Here is a 25987-nt window from a genome sequence, read left to right as displayed (position 1 = left end):
CTTGGTATATCTTGGTAATTTACGCTAGCATGCATTTGCAAACGTATACACTTTGACAAAACACACAGCAAACTAGTAACAATCAAATTGAATGAACTATTTTTTGTGGTGACTACAGAAGAGAAACTAGCATTCGAGTCTTCTGAAGAAAGCCCTATATGCACAAGAAAGAGCAATAGCCGTATGTGACCTGTAAAGCTTGAAATACTTCAATGTACTAGACACTTCCACATATGGAACCAGTAAGAGAAGCCACATTAAGGTTTTCTATCACAAAGCTGTTTTGATGTTAGGAGCTATATACTAGTGCGACAAACCACAAGTATATAAAAAGGGTCGGTCGTCTCCATCTGTGCTCATCATGCAACATAAAATGGTTTGAGATTGAAAATTATAGGAGGGAGGCCTACCACTTCCTATATCAACAAGCAGTGGCTGTTTGGTGTCTGAGAAGACGTCATCCCATGGACTCTGATAGGGATAGCTCTGCAGAAAGAAGAAAAAAAGAATGAAAAAAAAAGAATTCAGGGCCACTAGAGAAAGGGAAATTTACAGTGTTCCAGTTTAATAATCTATTCTGTCGGTAGTAGTTAAGAAATGTTGACCTTCATTTGACTGAAGCATTCGATAAGAACAATGATAGAAATTGCCCTGCAAACTTGGGAGCATGTCAATGTCATCAAATATTCAAATGCAACAAAAATAGAATAAGAAGAGAATGCCCGTGACACTGACAGATCTGATGCATATAGGAACAGAATACATCAATGGGCGATGATTATTTCTGCTACCAAATATATTTATGAACACATTTGTTAAAATTGTTGCAACAATGAGCTGGTTAAATGGTGCTAAGAAGCAATAAGCATGTAGTACAACATAGTAAGGTCCATGTTACAAGTCCTTGAGCTGCTAAAAATTCTCAAGCGGAATATCCCAGTTAATTATTTTCCCCAAAGATCCCTATTTCTTACATTCATTCATCATTTCTTATACAACTATATGTTGTTCAAGTTTTTTTTAAAGGAGTATATATGCTGTTCAAGTTTGTTTTTAAGGAGTAAAAAGAATTTTGATTTTCAATCCCTTTCTATAACTAGTAAATGGGCACGTGCAATGCACGTGTAATCTTAAATTTTGATTTTGTTTATTATAGTTAGCACTCATATATTTATCGCCATGTTGGGGGTGTAATGATGTACAATTCATCATGTTGGGGTTATAATAATGTACAATGGAACGAAGTCTAACTGACCCATTGCAAACATAACATACGTGTGATATTACTTGACATACAATATTCTTGGTGTAAATTTACAAATATAGAATGCAGGCCACTACAGAAAAAACATATAAGTTTAAACAACAGCTGCCCCTAAGTAAAGAATACTCCCTCCGTCCGGAAAAAGTTGTCCAGGGTGTAGTTCATTTACAATTTTGCAAAAAAGTACTTAGGATTTTAAATCTCGTGCTAATCAGCCCCCTCTTCTTCTTCCTCCTTCCGCCAACATCTGCGCGCACCGTGGTCGCCCCAGCCACCGTCGGCACCCGCAGGGACCAGCGCGCGACGACGGCCAACCTGCGCCACCCCTGCCCACCTGTGCCGCCCGCACGGAGACGAGTTGCGCCACCCGCCGGCCACCTACTCCTCCGCGGCGACCACCTCGATGGGCGGCGGCGACCACCTTGATGGGCGGCGGCTCCATGACTGAAGGGCACTGCACCGCCGCTATCCCCTCCAGCGGTGACCCCTCCCGCCAGCCCAGGGCTGCGCCGCCGCTATCCCCTCCCGCCGCCCAGGGCCTGCGCCGCCGCTATCCCTTCCCGCCGTCCAGGACCTGCGCGCGCCTGCGTCTCGAGCGCCTGGAGCTGGAGCTCCAGGCGGGCCTCGACCTGAAGCTCGTCCTCAAGCTCCCAGCGGGCCTGCTCCTGTGCAAGTTGCTGCTCCTCCGCCCGTAGCTCCCCTGCTCGTGTTGCTGCTGGTGAGAAGAAGCACCCCTCTGTAAATCTGCTCCTCTGCCTGCTTGCTCGTGGTGCTCCAATTTCTGCACATTGCAATTTCAAACACTATTCATCATGTTCACTGAAGAAAATTGATCTGCTTTTAAGAAAACTGATCATGTTCTCTGAAGAAAATTGATCTGCTATTAAGAAAACGGAACATGTTCTCTGGACTGATAGCATCAATTTAACTGAATGCATCAAGAGCAACTGGTCCAGATTTTGGCAAAATTACAAGTTAACTAAATGCATCATCAAGAGCAACTGGACCAGATTGTTGCTGTTATGGTCTAAAATGGGAGAAGGAAAAAATGTTATGCCTGTCAATTGTTGAATTATTCAGAGTATTTGAATTATTCAGAGATCCATGTTCTGTATCCAGGATAATGCACAATTGCAGTGTCCATGGATCACAGGATAATCAATTGCAGTGTTAAATTCAGTCAGTGTGTACTCCAAGTAGTGATTTTAAATTCAGTCATCAAAATACAGTCAATTTTTCTACACAATCTGCAGATGAGTGTAAATTCAATCAATAACTTGCACTAAGGAATTTGTTCTCCAGGTAGAGATGAGTGTAAAAATTGTCCAATAATAGTAGTGTCATGGTGAGCTAAAGATTATGCAGATGAGTTTAAAAATTAAGTTCCCAGGCAGATAATGGTCCAATAATAATAGTGTCATCCTGTTTTTGCTAATTTATCATTGCGAAGCACTTGGTACAAAGCTGGCATCCTGCCATGGAAGACAATGAACTGTTTTGTGTTTTATTAGCAGAGAAGATAATGCAAACTATCAGTACAGTAGTTTACACGGGATGATCCACTCCTTATGGTTGGAACAACAGCAGCATGAAGATACATATCAACTACAGTAGTTTACCACAACAACACTAGAGTTACAGTAGTTTACTTGTTTGTTAGGACAAAAACATCTAAATTGAGCATCTACAAATTCAAGTTGGGGAGGTTGATGCCCTTGGTCTCCTCCACAGATCAGACAAGCAGAATGAACCACTATCCTAGTAACTAACAGAAGATAATTTCAATATTCAGAATGTGTACCTGCACTAGTTGTCAACAAGAAATACAGTAAAAGTTGAGATGTACTCCTGGCCCCTGCTTTTGTTTGCTTTTTAATTCCTGGCCCTGGTCCCTGCAAAAAAAGAGAGAGATGTAGTAGGACCTGTAGTTGCTTATGAACAAGGAGTACTTTTAATAACTACTTTTCCTTTCTTGGTTTCTTTGCTTTTTGTCTAGGATTCTTCATGGTTTTCTTGTTATGACTATATGCTCACCATTCATCTTTTGTATACTCTTGTTATGAGATCAGACAGGAGCACACAACAATGAATTTGAATTTGATGCCGGAAGAGGAGGACGAAGCTCAAGAAGAAGAACAAGCTCAGCAGGGTGACGCTATGGATTTGAATTTGATGCCGGAAGATGAGGACGAAGCTCAAGAAGAAGAACAAGCTCAGCAGGGTGACGCTATGGATTTGAATTTGATGCCGGAAGATGAGGACGAAGCTCAAGAAGAAGAACAAGCTCAGCAGGGTGATGCTATTGATTTGAACTTGATGCCGGAAGATGAGGATGAAGACATTGAATTGAATTGGTTTCCTGAAGAGGAAGAAGCTCAATATGCACAAGAAGATGCAGAAGTGCAAGAAGCTCAAGATGCACAAGAAGATGCAGAAGTGCAAGAAGCTGATGCACATGGCAATCCAAGAGGGAAGGACTTGACAGACAAGGACAGACATGGTGTTTACTTTGCTCTGCGAGTAATCGAGCTTAGAGATGGACAGGTTCACGTGTATGACAAGGTGCTCATCGCGACTATGCTGAATGTTCACCTGCGAACAGTTACAAGAATATGGAATCTAGCCAAACGACAACTTGAAGCAGGCCAAGAAGTTGATGTTTCAACCAAGAAGAACAAAAGTGGTAGGAAGAGAAAAGAACTAGATCTGTCGAGAACAGCCACAATCCCTTTGAACAAAAGAAGAACAATCCGTTCTCTAGCAAGGTGTTTAGGTGTGCCCCGATCAACCCTACATGACAGATTCCAATTGCAAGAGCTGAAACGCATCACAAGCACCATCAAACCCACCCTCAAGCCACATAACAAGATAGCGAGACTAAAGTTCTGCCTATCCATGATGGATGAAAGATGGATATCAAGTCCTTGGCCCAGTTTCAAGCCAATGACAAATATGGTCCACATCGATGAGAAGTGGTATGACATGACTCGAGTGAAGAGTAGCTACTGAGGAAGAACCAAATCGAACTGTGCACAATACTCATAGCATTGGGAAGGTAATGTTTCTAACAGCTGTGGCCAAACCTCGCTACAATGAAGATGGGGAGATGACATTTGATGGAAAACTTGGCATTTGGCCGTTCGTGGTAGAGACCGAGGCACAACGAACAAGCCAGAACAGAGATAGGGGGACAATAGAGTTGAAGCCGGTCAAAGTTACTAGACCTGTGTGCAGAGATTACCTGATCAATAAAGTAATCCCTGCCATTCAAGACAAATGGCCTGACGGTGATGAGGACACAACGATCTTTATTCAACAAGATAATGCAACACCGCATGTCCTCCCTAATGATGCTGGTTTTCTAGAAGCCGTGGCACAGACAGATCTCGATATTCGATTATTGCAACCACCACCAAACAGCCCTGAGCTCAATGTTCTAGATCTTTGTTTCCACTGCTCCCTCCAATCCCTAACTGACTGCAGAGCGCCTATGAATATACAGGAACTGGTACAGGCTGTAGAGGAGGAGTTTGAGAACTACGATCCCCATAAGCTGTTCAAAAGCTTTATGACGTTGCAAGCAGTCATGGTGGAAGTGATGAAAGATCAAGGAGGAAACAACTACAAGATGCCGCATCTGCATAAGGAACGTCTACAGAATGCTGGAGAGGAAATAACCGGTGTATACTGCAGTCCGGAGCTAATTACTGACACCAAGGCCATTATAGAACAATGGAAATGAGTAGATAGGGAAAGGAAAAAGAAAGGGACAAGGAAAGAGAAAAGGAATAGGAAAAGAAAGGATAGGAGTATGTCATGTGTATGTCTTGTGTATGTCATGTGTCATGTGTATGTCTTGTGTATGTCTTGTGTCATGTGTATGTCATCTACAAAATTATTTGGATTTATTGGAATTATTTGCATTAAGTTGGAATTATTTGAATTAAGTTGGAATTACTTGAATTAGCTAGGTTTATTTGAATTAAGTTGGAATTATTTGAATTAAACAAGGTTTATTTGAACTAAGTTGGAATTAGCTAGATCTTCTTCTTCTTCTTCTTCTTCTTCTTCTTCTTCTTCTTCTAGAAGCACAAGCAGTACAAATATTACTAGAGATGATGATCATTGTTATACACCATTTGTCCAATTGCAAACAATTACTCCAGAAGCTTGTGTATACACCATTTGTCCATTTGTGTATATACTCTTAACTACAGTAAGAACTTGTCAAAATTCAGAAGATTCTTCTAAAGGTTACAGTGGCAACTCCAGAAGCTTTACCCAAAAATTGAGCATGGCATCTACAGGTTACAGTGGCAACTCCAGTAGCTAAGCCTGCCAAAGTACTCATGTCCTTTTCAAAAACATCATGAGTCCAAAATCTAGGAGACAGTTTTATGTGTAAAACATTCTGATTTTTTACACTGAACATTTCTGGATTACTAATTCAGTCCGAACATGTCACAACATTTCTGAATTTTGTAAACTGAACTTTGTATTCTTCTTGCTTTACTTGAACAAGAGGGCCATCATGAATCAAAGAGAGTAAACTAAATTTTTGTACTCTTACTTCCATAATCCACCATGAATTGCTAGGTACTGTATCATCCAAGCCAGAACACTAGAAAACCAAGATAGTTTGAGATAGAAAAATAAATATTTCTTTTATGTGTGTATGGAGTAGTTTTGACAGCAGTAGTTTTGACACAGTTCACAAGATCTTATTCATACTCCAAGCATTATTCATACTCCAAGATAGTTTTGACAGCAGTATAATTGTGTTGTATGTCAATCAGTTTCTACTCCAAATTTGATTTTATTTGATTTTATTTGAGAATTAAGTTACTCTAAATGGAGTACCAAATTGTGAGAACAAGCCATCTGAAAAGAGCACTAGCTAAGATCTAATCCTTATGTCCAGTTAACCACTAATTTAGGAGCATATCAGAGACAAATGTTCAGAGACAAACTTGATGTTAATTTAGCCATGTTCAGAGACAAATTAGACTTGACAGTAAAGATCAAAATTTCAGACTTGACACATAAATCAGACTTAGCCAATGTTCAGTCTTAAGCAAATCTCAGAAGCAGCAAATTTCAGTAAAAAAAATCAGGTTTTACACATAAATAATGGACGGGAATTGAAGGAGGGATGGTGGAGCTCGCCAACAAGATGACATGTTCGAGCTCGCAGAAAAATCAGGCTTAACCTGCCAACAAGATGCCACCGCCGTCGTCGAGCTCGCAGTACAGTATGTGCAGGGATGGTGGAGCTCGCAGTACAGAAGACGTCTCTGCCGCCGTCGAGCTCGCCATCGAGGTTGCTGTCGTCGGGCTCGTCGGCTACGCCTCCCGCCGTCTGGCCTCACAGCCACCATATCAGCCTCGCCGTCGCCGGATCTGAAGCAGCCGGAGCAGAGTGCGGAGGTCACTAGGAAGGGGGGAAGCTAGGGGAGGAAGGCAAGCTGGAGCTGCGCGAGCAGGAGAGAGCGGCGGAGGAGGCGGCGAGCTTTGGCGGTGGTGGAGCTTCGCCGCAGCGCCGAGGAGGACCTGGAAATGGCCGCCGCCGAGCAGATCGAAAGAAAAAATCAGTCTTCTCCTCGTCGAGGATCACCATGGGGAACGAGGAGGGGAACAAGGAGAGGGAAGCTGCGTCGGAGGCGTGGGGTGGGGGAGGCGTGGTGCGGGAGAGCTCCGGCGATGCGGGGAGCTGCGGGGGAGCCGCTGCGGGCAAGCTGCGGAGGAGCTGAGATGCGGGGGAGCGGACCTCCGGCGCGACAGAGGAGCGGAGGAGACGGCGGGAGCTGTGGGTTTGTCGGGAATCTGCTGGGGGGGTTTTCATAAAAACACCTTGAGGACAACTATTCCCGGACGGAGGGAGTACATATGAATTTAAAACATCAACCAAGAATATTACCCGTTGCCAAATGAACCCCATTTTTTTTATTAATCTACCACTGTTTCCTGTTAACCCCCCCCCCCCCCCCCCCTATTTCCATTTACCGAGTCGTGGTGTTTGGGTCCACTTAGCAGACCAAAGTTGCGGTGGCAGCAGCACTTTCATTAGAGAAGTAGCACCAAAAGGAATTGTACTAAATCGAACGTAGTTAATTTTACAGGCAAGTAACCAGGGGAGGGGGGCAGATACCTCAGCCTGAAGCAGCTAAAGGACATATCCAAAAATCTAAGTTGATCCACTACCCACTTTCTTCTCTTGGGACAGATGGGCATACCACCCCCCACTTTGTTTTTTTGCATTCAACATTGCTCTCTGCAGGTTGATGAGCAGTATTCCCACAGCTTGCAGCTGTACTGACTATACATGGCAAGAAAGAGGAAACAAAACAGAAAAATCATGATTACATCATCCAGCAACCAATGAAGTGAAGTTCCTGAGTTTAGGAATGTACCGGATTTATGTGTGTTGGTAATATTGCTCAAAGGTGTGCGTTGTGGAGACAGAAATGAAGAAGGTTGGTCCTGAGATACTTGCTGACAGTTGGCACAAATAAGAGTTGCAGCCTTCTTTTTAGCGCGTGCCTGACTCCGCTTCAGGAGGTATTCCGCCTTCTTATCATCAGAATTCGTGCATACCATCCTTGATTGCCCTCCAGCTGCGGTTTTATATCCCGTAGATTGTCATCCGCATGATTTTCATTCCTGGCTCTATTCTTGTTTGTCAGGGCCCTAAACTGGGTGCGATTCCCTGATCGTGACAAAGAAGCACCCGAAATGACTATTTTCCATCTGCTTGCTGTGTGTAGAAAATCAGTATAGCATGATCCGCTTGATGTGTGCATTCAAATAATTGATCGAAGAGTTTTTAAAACTATGTAACAAACTTGCTTTGGCTGGATTGGCTTCAGTTTTATCAAGTGAAACATGAATCAAATGTGAAGAAAAATATCAAATGTGTAGCAGCCGTACACTGAAAAAAATAAGGTAAATGAAAGAACGCAGATATGGAATACCTCTGGCCGGCGCCTGCGTGTCCCCTGAATGTGAAAGATGACGCAGAGCTGTGAACTGACGGCGGTTTAGGCGATGTCCACTGCAAGGAGTTGTAGGCGCCATCCCCGACGTCCCCAACGGCCGACGGGGCGATGTAGGAGAAAGCGCCGTCCTGAACAGCCGGGCAAGCAGTGAAAGAGGCAGCGTCACCGCCGACGGCCGAGGCGAGACGATGAGTGGGGGCGGGCAGCATCGTTGAATGTGCGACGGTCGGCGGGTCGAGGCGCTGGGTGCGGCGGTCGCGGATCGAGGCGATGGGTGCGGCGGCGGCGGGTCGAGGCGCTGGGTGCAGCGGCCGTGGATCGAGGCGATTGGTGCGGCGGCCGCGGATCAAGGCGATGGGTGCGCCGGTGGCAGGTCGAGGCGCTGGGTGCAGCGGCCGCGGATCGAGGCGATGGGTGCGACAGCGGTGGGTCGAGGCGATGGGTGCGGCGGCTCAGTGCAATGGGAGCGACATCATGAAGGTGTGGCAGTTGGAGGCGATTTGGGCGGAGCGAGCGGCGTGTGTGCAGCAGTTCCTTTCCTGTCGTGCGAAAGGAAAGGGATGAGAGAAGAGACAGAATTGTTTAGCGCTAAACGTGTTTAGTCGCTCACCGTCAGGACAGTAAGGACGGTTGGATTAACGTGATTGGATGGCCGAGATCTATTGGATCTGCTCCTTTGGGTCTTTTTATATTGGTATAGATGTACTATTAAAGGGTAAAGCGGTCTAGAAGTTTACAAGATCAAGTCTTAGCATTAAATAACAGAAAAACGACCATGTCAACTGTCAAACATTGGAATGTGCTCTTGAATAATTCCGAAACAGGTAACTCTCTCAATTTTCTCATAAATGTAACTTGACGATACTGTTATATTTACAACGTTAAATCCCAAGAACCACTTGAAAATGAGGCTTAATTGTATAGGTATGCACATATATGTTGGCATGCTGGGGGCATCAGGGTATCAGGCTACACTTTTTGTCATAGAATGTTGAGGACTTGTGGCAAGATTTGTGTCATGCATGATGTATTGATTGTATAGGCACACACATATGTGCTTGCAGTGAGAACCATGCTGCAATTTTTTATCTTGATAAAACTTTGAGTGCACTAGCGGACTGAGTAACAGAAATAGTAATTCTAGAGCGCGACTTACTTTATCCAATGCTACAATACCAGGCAATATTCTTCCTTGAGAAATTCCCATACAATAGATTCATTTTCAAATGATGTATATAGTGATGAAGAATCTGATATTCCTTTTACTGCCTTGCATGCTGCACCCCTACTAAAATAACATCACAGCTATTATGACTTGCTTTGTTCAGTATCTGACCCAACTGTGTTGCCCCGACAGAAAATTCTTCTGTCAAGTCAAAGCTTGTAGGACCGATCCAAGGATCTTCTGTGAGAAATAATTAAATTAATGTCAGAACTTGACGGAATAAAAGGATTTTCCTAAGAATTAAGGCATAAGTTGATAACTGAAAAGAAAAGGGAACTCCAATCAATATGTCATATTTGATAGTATACCAAGTAAACGTGAAAACATAAATCATCACTTATCAATCATAAGCTCTCAAGTTGCTCAGCGTGTATTGTTGTCTGTAATGCATTATTCTCGTGACCTGTCAGATCTTCAAAAAACCTTTGTGGAGTTGTGGGGTATGTTTTGCAGGTTGATTCTTTGTCAAGATGGTGCTCATGGGAGCCAATCACCTGCTATTTTGTGATTGCCATCCACAAAAGCGTCCACCAAAGAGGGGGGGGGGGGGGTCAACAGGCCGTGACCCGCCCAAGCCAGCAGAAAATACTGAATAATGAGACTAAAAGAGGGCCTTAAGAACAAAAATTATGTGCTATTCTTGGGGCTAGCCCACCCTGGCCCGCCCAACAATCTTGCTAAAGCTTTGCCACTAGGGGGATGGCAGGTAGGGTTTTTTGTTGTTGCAATTTTCCAAGCTAAAATAGTGTGCATTCGTAAATACTGCAAGACATGCTAAAATAACTGTGAGATGTTTTAAACATTTCAGTTCAAAATATTTCTATGCACTACACCCTCATCACATTCATACCAATGTCATTTCTAACCTTGTATGATGACAGTAAAGAAAAAATTATCTCCAATGTTGATGGCCCTATATCAACTGATGTCCAGCCCAAAGAAATTAAGCCTGGAAGATACATGGACATCAGAAAGCTATATTATTCAACTATCTACTGGTATGCCACTTAAATGACAGCAGTCATCCTTTCAAGCAATTTTCAGAAATAACTACAGCGCAGCAAAAATGCTAGAAAATACCAAATCAGGTGAAATGACTACAGCTGAGCAACTTGAAGACATGCTAAAATAACTACAGCGAAGCAATAATAGACGACGGAACCATGAACATGCATCATCATCTATCAAATCAGGTGAAGTGTCAACTGTGTAACTTGGCGTCTTCCAGCCCCCACTCCGGCAAGCGCCGCTCGGCCCGCTGGATGGATTCGGACGAGGACGGCTCCAACGCGCGTTCCTACCGCGACGTTGCCGCTTCCGTCTCCCCCGCCCCGAGCCCCGCTGCCTCTGCTGCCGACGTCACCACTTCCGCCGGGCAGACCGCTGCTGCCACCGCCATGCGGATCCCAGCCGCCGCCCGCCTTGGTCCCCGCTCGAAGGTCCATCGCGTGGGCAGCCTCGTCACCCGCGAGCCTGCAGTGGACCAGGACGGCTTCCGGCAGCCTCGGCGCAGGAACCGGCGACGCCGTCCTCGACCTGCCCCAGCGCCTGCCTCGCCACTGCACCAACGACATATGTTGCCGCCGATGTCTCATCTCCGGCCACGACTCTAGGCAGTGTGACTGGCGCCGCCCTGCCACCAGCGAAGCCCGGCCGCAACCACCCCATGTCGCTACGGCGCCTGGTGCGCGCGTGCGCCTGCGCTGCTGGCTCGCTCCATGGCTTCTGACGCCGTCCCGCCACCGGCGCGCCCTGTGGTGGCTATGCCCGCGCTCGAGCTCGCCCCCCCCCCCCAAGCCCAGACCACGCCATCATCTCCCACACTGTGGAGATGGAGGAGGCTGAGGCGTTCTTGCGCCGTGCCATGGTGGCCTCCATCACCGGGACGAGGCCGTCCGTGACTGCGCGCGAAGTCGAGGACACCCTCTACTCCACCTTCGAGCTGCAACCCGGCGACTTCTCCGTCCACATCCACCACCCCGAAGACTTCCTCATCGTCTTCACCTCTTCGCAGACTATGGACCGCCTCGCCAGTGACCACTTCCTGCGCACCACGGCCTTCTTGCTCTCGGTGCACCCCTGGAGTAAGCTGGACCACGCTGGCTACGGCACGTTCGAGTACCGCGTCGAGCTTGAGCTCCGCGGCACTCCAGCCCAAGCCTGGCACCTCTCCACGGCGGAGCACCTCCTTGGGGCCAGCTGTTGGATTGAGCGGCTGCACCCAGACACGAGATCGCGCGGACCTCGCCGCCTTTCGGCTCTCTGCACGCACCCGCGATGCTGCACGCATTCGTCGCCAGACCATCCTGGAGATCGTCGAGCAAATCGCCTCTTGTCTACCCTCCCACCGCCGACAGTCCAGACCCTCACCTACCCTGTCGCCATCCAGCTAACGCGTGTCGTGGTGGATCGGTCGGGCGCGGACGCCGCAGGGCCGGATACTGGCCGCCGCGACGACAGTGCCGGCGGCGACCATGCGGACGAGACTGCCACCGATGGCGGAGACAATGCCGGCCACGGCCGGAAAGGCCGGCGCGCGCGCAAGAGGCGGCATGACCACTGCACCCGATAGCACTACCCCCAGCATGGCCACGGCCCCTGCCGACCGGTCGGATGCCATGGCTATGGAGGCCACCGGCTGGACTGCTGCCGCCCGTACGACTCGCACCGATGGCATGGTACCTCGCCGGACTGGCTTAACGGTCTCCGTCCTAGCCATGCATCCGCAGTCTAACAGAATCGTGGTCCCCTGGCGCGATCACAATGGGGCCAGCTGTTCTTGTCTCTACCCCAAAAGGGGAAGGCGCGGGAATAGGTGAAGGAGGAAAAACAGAGTGGAGCCTGCCAAAGCTGTAGTACAGGCATCACCAGGCCAAACTGGCCCAGACGCGATCCACAAGTGGTGGAGCGCCTACGCGAGTCCTCTGAGCGCCTGCGCCCACTGCCTCCTACTAGACGGCTGGTCGCGCACGCTGAGGCCACCCTGACCATGCCCAACCCGTGCTTGTCTCGGGATCCGGTGGCCTCCATGGGCCCCTCCCCGTCCTCTGCCAGCATGGTGACAAACTCGCAGCCCATGGGAAGCGAGGAACCGATCCATGACGATCCGCTTCCGGGGACTGTTGTTGGCCCGCGCACGTCAGCGCCTGGCACACCCTTCGACGGACACACGACTGGGTCAACAGTTGCGCGCGCGTCATCGCCTGGCATGCCACTGGACAGGCCCGCCTCTAGCTCGGCTCGCATGCACCACCTCGTCACTGGGGACGCGAGTCCCCACCACGACCACAACGCCCCAGGGGAGGACACCACTCCAGAGTTGGGCCACCCATGCAACCCTGCGGCCCAAAACGCCCAAGTGACCCCCTCCAACGAGCCCAACAGCAACGCCACACGGCCTTGCAGCCCAACGCATGCTCCGAATGACCCTACGCCTACTACGACCCCGCTGCGATCAATTGTTCAGCGCTTTGCGCCGCCACCAATCACCCTGCGCTGCTCCCGGCCGAGAGGTGCATCCTGGACACTAGGTGAGTTCCTCACTGCCGCCACCAGACATCTAAACTCGATGCCTGGGAAGCGACATCGTCGGCAGCCTCTTCTCTCCGCGCCGGAGACGCTCGGCATCGTCCGCGTCCTGCAGGGCAGCCGCACATAAGTTCAGGTGTTGTGCACCCTTGGGATCCTCGGGCTCGACTAGAAGATATCGGCCGCAGAGATGAAAGTGTACGAAGACGTTTTCGCAGCTCCGATCCCGCTGACCGTGATCTCCCGCCATCGCAGCGCTAGTCGACCGCGAGCTGTCCGTTGACCCGAAGGCGCCGGCCCCTGCCACGGCGCCCTTGGCAGCCATGGTCTAGCGCGGTGCTCCGCCTTCCCAGACAACCCCGTTTCCATGGATCACGACCTAAAAATTGTGATTTGGAACGTGCGCGGCCTCAATGGGTGCGCGACGCACTGCCATCCGCTCGTTAATCATCACTAGTGGCGCCTCCATTGTATGTTTGCAAGAGACTAAGATGGCTTTGATCTGCTCAGCGGTTGTCCTTGAGGCGCCGGAGGCGCCGGCCCCTACCACGGCGCCCTTGGCAGCCACGGTCTAGCACGGTGCTCCGCCTTCCCAGACAACCCCGTTTCCATGGATCACGACCTAAAAATTGTGATTTCGAACGTGCGCGGCCTCAACGGGCGCGCGACGCACCGCCATCCGCTCATTAATCATCACTAGTGGCGCCTCCATTGTATGTTTGCAAGAGACTAAGATGGCTTTGATCTGCTCAGCGGTTGTCCTTGAGGCGCTTGGCTCCGAGTTTGATGAGTACGTGTACTTGCCAGCGGATGACACCCGCGGTGGTATCCTGCTGGCATTGAAGAGCCGGGAGGTGACCATCACAAACCCCGAGTTCACCACATACACGCTGTCTGCCCAGGTCGTTCGCCCCTCGAGCCAGCACCCACCTTGGTGACCGTCCATTGTGTATGGCCCTTAGTCTGATGCCGAGAAGATCGAGTTCCTACGTGAAATCCGCAACCTATGCGCCTCTTGCCCGAGGCCGTGGATGCTTTGCGGCGAATTCAACATGATCTACCGCGACGAGGACAAAAATAATAGCAACCTGGACAGGCGCATGACGGGGCGGTTTAGACGCTTGCTCAACGACCTTGCGCTCAAAGAGGTCTACATCAACGGGCGCCGTTACACATGGTCCAGCGAGCGCTCTCCTCCAACTTTGGTCCACCTAGACAAGGTCCTATGCACGACGGACTGGGAGGAACGGCACAGCAACCGTCACCTGCGATGCCTCGCCTCGGTGGTCTCCGATCATAGCTCGTTGCTCCTGGACTGCTCTCCGCAGACGCCAAGCCACCGGTGATTCCACTTCGAGGACTTCTGGGTGCGCATAGATGGGTTCCAGGACGTCATCGCGGAAACCTGGCTTTCCGTGGACGACGCCGACCCGTTCCGGCGGCTCATGCGGCGCCTCCAAGCCACGGCTCGCAAGCTGACCAGCTGGAGCGCACACACGGTTGGCAACGTCCGGCACAAGCTAGCCCTTTCCCGTGAGCTGCTGCTTCGGTTTGACAAGGCCCAGGAAGACAGGACGCTTTCAGCTCGCAAGGAGTGGCTACGCAAGCAAATCAAGGGCTCCTACCTTGGGCTAGCGTCGCTTGAGCGCACCATTGCTCGGCAACGGGCATGCATCGCAACCCTCAAGGACGGAGGCGCAAACACCTCCTTCCACCGGCAATGTTCCTATCGCCGGCAGAAGAATCGGGTGCATAGCCTCAACATCGACAACCGCACGCTCACCGACCACGCTGACATGGCCACTGCCACCTTTGCACACTTCCACGAGCTGCTGGGCACCGAGGTTGACCGCGACTGCACGCTCAACCTCTCTCAGCTGATCACCCCCTCGCCGGACCTCCTTGAGCTAGATACGCCTTTTGACGAGAAGATCTAGAACGCCGTCAATCAAGGCCGACTTCGCCGCCGTCTTCCAGCAGCTTTACGACATGCGTGGATGCGGGTTCTCGCGCCTGAACCAAGCCCTGCTCTCCCTGCTCCCCAAGCACGCCGACGCAAGCTGCTTGCGTGACTAATGACCGATCAGCCTTATTCACCTGTTGCCAAAATCTTCGCCAAGGCACTGTCGCTCCGCCTCACGCCCAGACTTGACGCCCTCGGCAGCAACAACCAGAATGCCTTCATCCTTGGGCTCAACCTCCACGACAACTTCGTCCTGGTGCGCCAATCTGCTCGCTTGCCGCACCAACTGGGAGCGTCGCGTGTCCTGCTCAAGCTCGACCTCGCACGAGCATTCGACTCACTGTCCTCGCCTTTCCTCTTTGAGGTGTTGAAGCAACATGGCTTCGGGGACAGATTCCTTGAGTGGCTGGCAATCCTCCTGTCATCTGCCAGCACCAAGGTGTTGCTCAACGGGAGCCCCGGCCCCCCAATTTGGCATCGCCAGGGCCTGCGCCAAGGAGACCCCATGTCGCCGCAATAGTTCATCCTGGCTGTCGACACCCTTGGTCGACTGTTCAAGCGCGCCACCGAGCTAGGGATCGTACGCCGGCTACACCCCTCCAGATTGATCCCTCCAATCTCGCTTTATGTGGATGACGTGGTTCTACTCTGTCACCCACAGCCGGACAACATCAAGGCCGTGAAGGCAATCCTACAGCTCTTTGGCCGGCCATCCGTGCTCCGCATCAAGTTCGCCAAGAGCACCGCCACGCTCATCCGCTGCGAGGATGACATTGTGTTGCCCGTCGTCGAGAGCTTGGGCTGTCCAATCGTCGAGCTCCCCATCACATACCTGGGCATCCCGCTCACCATTAGACGCCCCACCACCGCGCAGCTGCTCCCCCTTGTCGACAAAGTGTCTGGCAGATTGCCCACTTGGAAGGCTTGGCTCATGAACCGAGCAGGCCGGCTCGCGCTTGTGAAATCAATGCTCGGCGCGATCCCGCTACACCAACTGCTTGTGCTGGCGCCGCCAGAGGATCCTTCGCATGCTCGAGCGTATCCAGCGTGGGTTCCTCTGGGCCGAACGCGCCGAGGCCAATGGAGGCGACTGCCATGTTAACTGGCGCCACGTTGCGCGCCCCAGGTGCCTTGGCAGGCTGGGTGTGCATGACCTGGAGCGCACCGGCATGACGCTTAGGACCCGCTGGCTCTGGTTCAGCAAAACCAACGAGCGCCGCGTGTGGGCTGGTCTCGGCCTCCAGTTCTCTGCCGAGGAGCAGGCCTTCTTTGAATGACCAAAACACCAAATTCTAGGACGACCAGTGGATCAATGGGCGCTCAGTTCGCGAGATCGCCCCTTTGGTGCATACCTGCATCCCAAAACGGCGAAGGAAGAACAAGACGGTTGCTGAGGGCCTACAGGCTCACCTCTGGGTGTGCGACATCCACGGCTTTCTGGGAGTTCACAAAATCAGCCAGTGCTTGCTGATCTGGCGACTTCTTGAGGGCATTGTTCTCTCCGCCGAGCCAGACAAGCTGATTTGGAAGTGGAACGAGGCCGGCACCTACACCGCTAAATCAGCCTACCTCGCATCCTTCCACGGATCAATCGCATGTAACCACTAAAAGCTCACTTGGAAAAGTTGGGCGCTGCCAAAAGTGAAATTCTTTCACTGGCTCGTCAACCTTGACCGCTGCTGGACGGCTGACCGCCCCGCTCGACATGGGCCTCAGCACCACACGGCATGCCCCTTGTGCGACCAGGCTCCGGAGATGATGCAGCACCTCCTGCTAGCCTGCCCCTTCTCGCGGCAGGTTTGGCACGAGATCCTTTCCTGGACGCGCATGACCTGCAGAATGCGGACAATGACAGCTCTCTGCTCGACTGGTGGCTCAACGCCAGGCAGGACACCCCCCAGCTGATGCGCAAGGGGCTTGCATCCGCGACGCCTCTGACATCCTGCATGATTTGGAAACACAGAAACGACTGCATCTTCGACCGCGTGCAACCGTCCATTCACACCTTAGTGCGTAGGATCAAAGCCGAAGCCGGACCTGGGCTACTGTTGGCGCCGCTGGGCTTAGAGTTGTGTTGCCCGCCTCATGGGATGTGCACTAGTGTCCGCCTGATGACTGTGAAACCACCTCCTAGGAGGATTGTACTTTCACTCTCTCTTTTCAATGAAATGAAACGCAAAGGTCCCTTGCATTTTCTCGAAAAAAAAAACTTTACAGGTTTAAATGCAGGATAATTTCAGCAGCTGAATTGCTTTTTAACTAGAAAATTGTAGGTGAGGTCCTGTGGGTAGCAGCCATGCAGCAAGCCTGAGCTTTGGCAACAAGGAGGGGTAAGTAGCCTTGCCGCTCATGTTCAGCTACTTTGACTGTTTATAATCTCATGCATTAGTGTAGTACTCCTCCTTGTTGATCAAAGAAAGAATTAATGGCTTGCTAATTACTGTCAGCAGCTGAGCAACAAGGAGTATTTGGTAGAACTTATACTCTAACAGTAAGTTGCTCAAAGAAAGAATTAAGAGTCGTATTCCAAACAGGATGTTGATTCTAAAGAATGATTAGTGCTGCCATTGCCAGTAAATATGACACGAGTAATAGGAACCACATGAACAAAAATACATAGATAAATAAATAAAGCCCAGTCATACTCACCAGACAATAGTTCAGCTGAGTCAAATATTTCGAGTTGTTCATTATTGTTGCTGTTCAAACACCACAGGTCTGTTGGATAATAAATAGGAATGTTCCTATTATGGGCTATTTTAATAAGTTGTAACACTTCCTTGGTTGCATTTTTTTCTAGCAAACAGGAGGACACTGGAATTCCAAGGCCATTCATTATTTGAAATGATAACTTTCCAACAAGAAACAACCCATCGCGTTGAAGGCTAACAGATGCGGTGCAGGTGCCTTTCTCAAGAAGTTACTGCCTCCAATCTGCAATAACCAGAACAATATCAAAAAGAAATCGATATGGCTAAGCAAAAATAAAGATCCTCATTAAATAGTTCCTAGTAGAAAGTACTAATCCTGCTTGCAGATAGTTAGCGGAAATACAATTGCTAGGAACAAGGATTATTTCTGCACAATTATCAATTGCAATTAATTATTAAACATCATGAGTGCAATATTCTTGACCACAAACTGAAGTGACCACGTTAGAAAACCCTCTAAACTTACCTATTATCTACCATGAACATAACAGGACAATACATAGAGCAAATAGTCCTTCTATAAAACTCGAGAAATAGGGAAAGCAACTATTAGCTTGTACCATCCAAATTTTGACATAGCACCAAGCTTTTTGTTCCATTATGGCAAAAACAAGATCAGAAGTGCAGCTCTAATCATCCGCTGTTGGATAGACAAGCTAAGCCGCATGTTTATACATACGGATGCTGGCCAAAATAGTTCCAACTTCACAGTCTGATCATTATAAAGAATAGTATAAACACAGAAATGGTTGGTGTGGTGGTGTGTGTGTTTAACAAGTCATGGCATCAAAGAATGATTAGCTTTGCTATTCAATGTGGATGATAAGAGCAAGTAGATTCAACATTTTTTCCTCAAACACATCAAAATGCATGTCGCTTTGTAGAATCAACATATATTCATAACTAAACCGCACATTTACTTGACAATTAAAACAAAGGAAAAATCGAGACTGAACACGTTAATTGCTAGAGCTAATGCTAGTAAATAGGAATTGAACGAGTCCATTTTTCAGGTCTTAACCTTGTAAATAGTTTCCATAGGTATGTATAAACCATGAACTGAAATTAAAATAAGGATCGGTGATTACTATTGCTATGTATGGCGCCTTGTGGTGTCATTGATCTTTAGCGATTGCATAAGCTCCTCCTCAAAATGGAAACCAGCAAGAGATGCATAGCAGAAACGAGTGATGCCAACCGTTGATGCGTGAATCTTATGAGACAATGAGAAAGAATCATTGACAAAGATTGCTGCACCTGACGCTAGCTTCTGAGAAAAATTATTGCAGTTTGCATTTTTCTCCCCTGAAGTTCAAAAGATTTTCAAACAAGATAATATCATTCTGCACCCATTCTTCCTTCTTACATGATGTTAAACAAGGGACACCATCCACCGGGATGACCTTTACTTGAAGAAGCGCTGACATATAGTCTGACTATCAGCATTTATGACAGATTATTTTCAGTTATCAAGAACGAACAAAAGAAGCTGTTCTGGATAAGTTAGCTGCATTTAAAATATGTGATTCAGAATACATGACCAAATTAAGCCACTGTAGTGTCATAAACAGTATGAGAAAAGATACAAGGGAGAAATGCAGTTGTCCAGACACTTAGTGCATGGGTGCTAATAGCATTATTACTTGGTTTCTCCAATAGTACAGATACTTTTGGTTTACAAATAAAAAAATATTTACAGGCTTGGGTTCAAACATGTAATCTTTGTCAGATGCCCTGGCTTACTGACGTTAGAATCATTCTGTTGCAAACTGAACAACTGTTTTTGGGTCCTAGAGTGCAACCATATCTAACAACTTATCAGTATAAAGTTTGGCATAAGCGTATTAGAATACGAATTTCAAATAACCTGCAAAAGATTTGATTGACTTGAACACTGGATTAACAAACTGGGGGACTGGTAACTAGAAGAACTTTCCCTCCTGCTTTGTACAGGTATTTGATAGTTGACAGTGTCCTTTTCAGTGAGCAACTAAATAATCCTAGAGGATCCAAAAGAAGAACAGAATCAAGTCACAACAGGACCACCTCTCCATAAAGTTTTTCAATTGGGAAATTCCTAAGAGTTTGCACGTGCAGATAAGAAGTTGACCTATCAACACAAGAATATTTGTCCTGAAACATATATGTAAAAGCAAATGTTAGTAGTCCATATTATCAGTGGGTTAACATGTTATGCCTAACACTTATGAGAAGATTCAGAAAATAAATACTGCTTGAGAGGACTACATCATAGAAAAGAAACACTGTTTGTTTTTGTCCTACGATTCAGAAAGGTTCGTTCATCCATAGCATTCAACATGACATAAAATGATAAGACAGACATATAGATGCAACACTTCACTTTTATTTTTGCCATGACATCAACAAAAATCAAACACGACAGTGATTGATATTCAACTATATTTAGCATCCAGTGCATTCTGGAGTACCTACTTCTGAAGATGAGCTACATTTCTAGTAGAAGGTGGCACCTGACAGCATTGTACTCTACATAACGGTCTTTGACTCCCTACAATAAGAAACTTAAGATTCAGCGCAACTGGCCTGAAACTGGAGCAGGGTATTACACCCACAAATCCTTGAGGAATCAAGGGCTAATCATAGAGAAATAAAAAGAGAAAACGCAAAGCATGGTGGGACATCGGGCTCACCAGAGATGCAACAGCTATGTCCAGCATACTCATAAGATCCACCAAATGGCGACCATGATTCTCGCGCAGCGAGATGTTGCTGAGCTCAACTGAACGCCACAAACCTGCATGAAGCCTTCCTTCTGAAATCTCAACTAGTACTTGGTGGCCCATACTGAAATTTGAGCCCTAAATCAACAGAGATCGAAATGTAAGTATCAAGGTGGAAGCGAGAATACAAGCTGAGGCTGATTTGGAAATTATTCATATCAAAGAAAGAAAGAAAGAATTGCATGTATGGACTTACAATAACATGAAGACCAAAAAATTCAACTTTTCTAAAGAAAGCTATGCACTCAGGTGGTCAGGTGGATGTTCTTGAAAAAGACAGACAGATTCAAGAAGAGAAAAGGAATGACATCTACAATAAAGTTATGCTGAAATGAGCACGAAACTAGCAAATATTCTATTGAGCACATAGCGAAAGTTGGGATGTGAAGTGAACAAAATGATATATGCTTGACCACACGACCAAAACTAACTATATGTCTTTCTAGTTGATGCAAAGATCACAAATAACTGTCCGACATCCTGATATGTGATCTAAACGCTCTTATATTTCTTTACAGAGGGAGTACATATTAATAGCCAAAGTCAGATTAGTATGCATTTGCGCTTAAAATAACAGCAATCATATGGCAATCACATGATTATTAATTAGAGGTGGCTGAGTTGAAGTAATTGATGTACATCAGGCAAGCATTTCAATATTCGAAAATACATGGTGTACCTGCCCACCGACACCAACCAAATAACTGAGAATAGATCAAAAGCACTCAAACATCGTTCTATGTAGCCTGAACAAATAACACGGAATTTAAATCACAAACTTTCTTCAATTCATTCTTGTATGGTGATCTTCGTGTTCAAACACTTCATGAAGCTCTCAATCACATCAAATACAGCCAACCAGGGAGTAGATCCTGATTGCAATTTATGGAAAGATAGTACTCCCTCCGTCTAGGTGAATAAGTCACATTAGAAGGAGCAGCGCGACCTAGGTGGCTTAAGATTGGACGAGGAGCAGCACCACAACTAGAAAAACTTCCAATCACAGCGCTGTTTTAAGCGGAAGCAAAATCAGCATTGATTTGCTACTTATTAGGATGCTGTTTGAGCTCTCTCAGGCCACCTACGTGAACGCATGCAAGACTGTCATCAACTTCTTGCCTAATCAACGTCCAGCTGCGATGCATGCACGGGTCATTCTTCTGCGGGCACCTCCTCTTCCTATCATGCATATTTCTCGTGGGCAGCAGTACAAGGCTGGGATAAAAACAAGGATGGAATTTAATGTGTTGTGCCTAAGACTTTTGGGAATACCTGATTTTCGTAAGATGACTTACACACCTGGACGGAGGGAGTAACTGTAGGTTCCACATATACTTCAACAGACCCCACATGTGCAGCCACTCTTGCCTAAACTTGGGCACGACAGGCACTTGCCTCCATGTTTGTGAATGGGGTGAGCAAACACGTTAGCCAGTTTCTTTAATATCTGAGTAACAATTTAATCAGATGATATAACAGAACTGGTGAGGGACTCGTAATATATTGCAGCAGAAGATCACCCCAGTAGATGGTTTACATGGCACATGCACCTAAGGACTTCAATGAGGGTTCCAGAGTCAGATATGTCGTCCAGTAAGTTCATTCCAACACCACCGAGATTTCCCCCATTCATCTGAAGAACCTGATATGTTAAAAGTAGTTAGTATCATCTCATAGATGATAAATGGAAATTTCAGTATTAGTTCTCAAATACTAGGACAGAAACATACCATAAATAAGTTGCTCCAGATCTTCCAAACACCGGAAGAGAGAAAATGAACCCTTCCTAACAAAATAAAATTCTTCGTGGTTAGAATCAAGAAGCAACCCATATGGCCTACTGGTCTGGCCTCAGTGGTGGACATATCAGAACTTCTTCCATTGATAATAGTAAAACTTGCCGTGTGTGAACTTGCCTACATAAGAATAGGGATTGTAAAGTTTCGGCCATGCTCTAGGATCACCACTTGTTCTATAACAGATATTATCTCCACTTACTAGCTGAACTGACCAGAGATAACTCCATCAACATTCATAGTACAAGTGCCATTAGAAACAGATGCATTATCTGAGCCGCCACCTTTTGGTCTTTTTGGTGTCATATTCCCTCCTTTAGAGACATTATCCCTGTTGCTGATCAACATGCCATCAAGTAAAGGGCCACCCTCCACTATTTCCTCAATTGCAGTTCTAGGGATTTCCTTAGGGTCCCTGACTCTGGCCTTGATTCTAATAATTCCATGTGACCAATACACTAGTATATCCACAGTTGTACAGTCCATAACATGGATTCTGTCTCCGAGGAGCCATCTCTATGTCTCATCAAAATTGGAACCCGAAAAGACCTCGCTCAGACTGAATAGAGCTTCATTTTTTCTACTGCAGAGTCAATCCACTTTGTAGTTCTTACCACACTCTTAGTTCCATGTAGACCAAATTAGGGACAGTTTGAACCAAGAAGCTGCCAACTGAATGTTCTTTAAACTTCCAAGCAAACCCCCAATTAAACTGAACACTAAACGCTTGAATGAGCTGAGCCACCAGCCATTGAAGCCCTCATTACATAACCCCACCAGCTTCACAGAGAGGAAATGTTTCTTCAGTAACAAGTTCTTTTTCAAAAAAGTTTAATATAGGTGTAAACCCAGGCCAAGAATGTCGGGAATGCCTTTGATAATTCGACGACAATGTTCTTATGGTTCACCTGAAAAATAAAGTTGAAATAAGAAAATGTGCAATGCCATGAGCATTCATAAAATAAAATAAAAAAACTTACACGTGAATAAATGTATAACGCTTCGTCACGCTTGTGTTCAATATAATTCCTGACAAAGCGCAGTAGATCCAAGAGATCATCATAGTACTTAGCAACTTTCACTCCCACAAAAGCAGTACTTGACTTCACTGTGTTTCTCCAAGTATTTGCTAAAGTAGGGAATTTGGCATTCAGATCATTCTGCAACATACTGCGTTGATTTCCATCTAGGCTTAACACGGACTCGTGTAACCAGTAATATACATCAACTATGGCCTCGTCTGATTTAGTAAGCAGTGGATGCCCCAGAATCGCTTTAGCAGAAACACTGTTCATTGAAGATGGGACAAAATAACAAAATTAAATGCAATTTAAGTACAACTATACTGAAGTCATGGAATCTATTTGTGAGAGATACTTAACTAAGGCATTACATAACATACACCACTATTTCACCTTGGTCGAAACTAGACGTTGTGATACTAGATAGCATGCTTTATTCTTCATCGCTGAAGATGCACAGAACATGTATTCCAAATTTGGTCTACATAAATTGTAGGCGCTTACTGCAATAACTTCATGGACCAAATAATTTCTAACTGCCGCTTTCCTTCTTTCATAATAATCTTAAAGTACTGTGCATCAAGCTTAAATGCAACTAGTGTACAACTGTAGAAGGTTTCATACCTGTTTTCAACAAGCCATCTGAATGACGGATAATCAGGGCACTCCGCAATACGAAGTTTCTCAAGGAAATGTAAAACACCCGCACGTTCATCTCGCTCTCTACTCACTGTATTATTGTGTTTGGTCATTGTTTGCATGCTTCCATTTGCACCTATTAACTTTACAGATCCAATAGATCCGTCCTCTGTCTTGCACCACATGTAACTAAACACCTTATTTGTCAAAGGATGACTTATGCGCAATGAGTGAAGTAAATCGAGGCCCTCATAAATATTCCTGCACACATTGTTTCTGGTTTATTTAAATAGTTCATGCTTAAATGACAAACCAATTATGAATTCTCACCTTATGTTAGCTAGCCACCTCTTTTTTATAATTTTATTGGAATTACAGATTGAATCTTCTGCTTTTTTGTTATGATGAAGATCATCATAATGTAACAACGGTTCATACACCACGATATAGCAAGCCAAAGGAACACAATATGTAGTGAAATATATCTTTCCAAGACCTGGACTTGAGACACGAATTGCTGCAGAGTATAATTCCGTTGCGTGAATTACAGACTTCGCAAATTTGAATGAGCACCTAATAGAATCAGTTCCACCATTATCATGTTGAAACTTAAAAGACCCTTGACATAAAGTGTCTGGTGATTGTTCTTTGGGAACTTGCTCAATAATATATGAAGTTACAACGCCTCCGGTGCACAAATTCTGTATAAACACAGTAATTGGTAAATAAAGAATGCAGAATTGTTGTTAAATAATGCTCAAAAGCACTTCCAGTTAGCATCTCAATACTATTTCTAGAGGTAAGAATGAGTCTCTCGTAATAAAAGATAAGAACATAAAACCTACCCATACTGGAAAACCCACAATATTTTACTTATCCACATTGCTACTGCTGCCATCAATAGATGGAAAACTATAAAACATAAACATTCATGTCTGCCAAAATTGAAAGCTGTAGAGAAGATAGCCATGCCTACCTCAGGCAGAGTGCCAGAAGAAAGGTCAAGACCACGAGCCGCATACAGCCATGCACTGTCTCCTGCATAATATCATGGGCAATATCAATAGCAGCCATTATATGTATTTAAAGACATTATTTGAAAACTTATAATATGTATCATCTCTGTCCCAAAAGAAATGGGTTTATAGCCTTGTACTCGCTCAAACTATTTTAAGTTTGACAAAAAAAATCTCTATGAATGACTGAGTATTCATGAATAGACAGTAAAAAACACAGTAACACACTATCAAACCTAACTTAAACTTGTAGACACAAAGTTGATACTTGCCCTATTGTATGATTTTCAGTATAAAATCCAACATCTACGTAAAACTGACATACCAGTTAACAATGGAACAGTAGGAGGTTCAGGTTCAAATTTAGCACTGGGTAGAACAGGATCTACAACACTTCCCACTTGAAGATCACTCCGTTCATCAGTGTCTTGACCAGCGGGCTCTTTCATTAGCTTTTCCTTGGGTGAATTCTTTGGCTGTTGAACCTTTCTTGATTTTCTCCTAGGGTGTGGTTTCTGCTTTACCCCTGTCATTTTTTTTCTCTGGCAGGATGATAATAACACAATTTAATAAGACTGATAAATCTATTCAATGAATATTCGATTCACTTCTCCAGAAGCAATAAACAAATTAAAGCTGATGTAAAAGTTTCGACAGTTTAAGCATTTCCTGCTAGTTTCCTGATAAATCATACTAACTGTTAATACTCGCGAACTATACGCAGCCTATGGCCAGCAGCAGCAAGCAGGAGGCCAGCGGTCCAGGGATCAACGGGTCGGCGGAGACAACAGCGCGGCCATGGCCGGCGGTGACCACGGCAGAGGATCGAGCGGGCTAAACAGGGGCACCTAGAAAGGGAAAAATACGACGGAGGACGGAGCTCACCCTGGGCTCAAATCCGAGGTCAGCAGAGGCGAAGGAGGGCGAGGGAGGCCGGCACGGAGCTTCGGCCAGCGGCAACGGCGACTTGACGTCGAGGAGGAAGAAGGAGCCCGCGGCTCCGGATCCTGCTCGAGAGGAGGAAGCGGTCGTCGAGGGGCTCGTCGCGGCCGTCCGCTCGGTTGGG

The 25987-nt window shown here is 46.7% G+C and overlaps 1 pseudogene; it reads right to left on the bottom strand.

Annotated features, from left to right (window-relative positions):
• Positions 1-1237: 1237 nt before the first annotated feature.
• On the bottom strand, positions 1238-23059 carry LOC123188827 (phosphoglycerate kinase-like; annotated as a pseudogene).
• Between the last annotated feature and the right edge of the window lie 2928 nt (positions 23060-25987).

Source organism: Triticum aestivum, chromosome 2A (assembly GCF_018294505.1).
Source record: "Triticum aestivum cultivar Chinese Spring chromosome 2A, IWGSC CS RefSeq v2.1, whole genome shotgun sequence".
Classification (NCBI taxonomy): domain Eukaryota; kingdom Viridiplantae; phylum Streptophyta; class Magnoliopsida; order Poales; family Poaceae; genus Triticum; species Triticum aestivum.
This window is presented reverse-complemented; position numbering and strand designations above follow the sequence as displayed.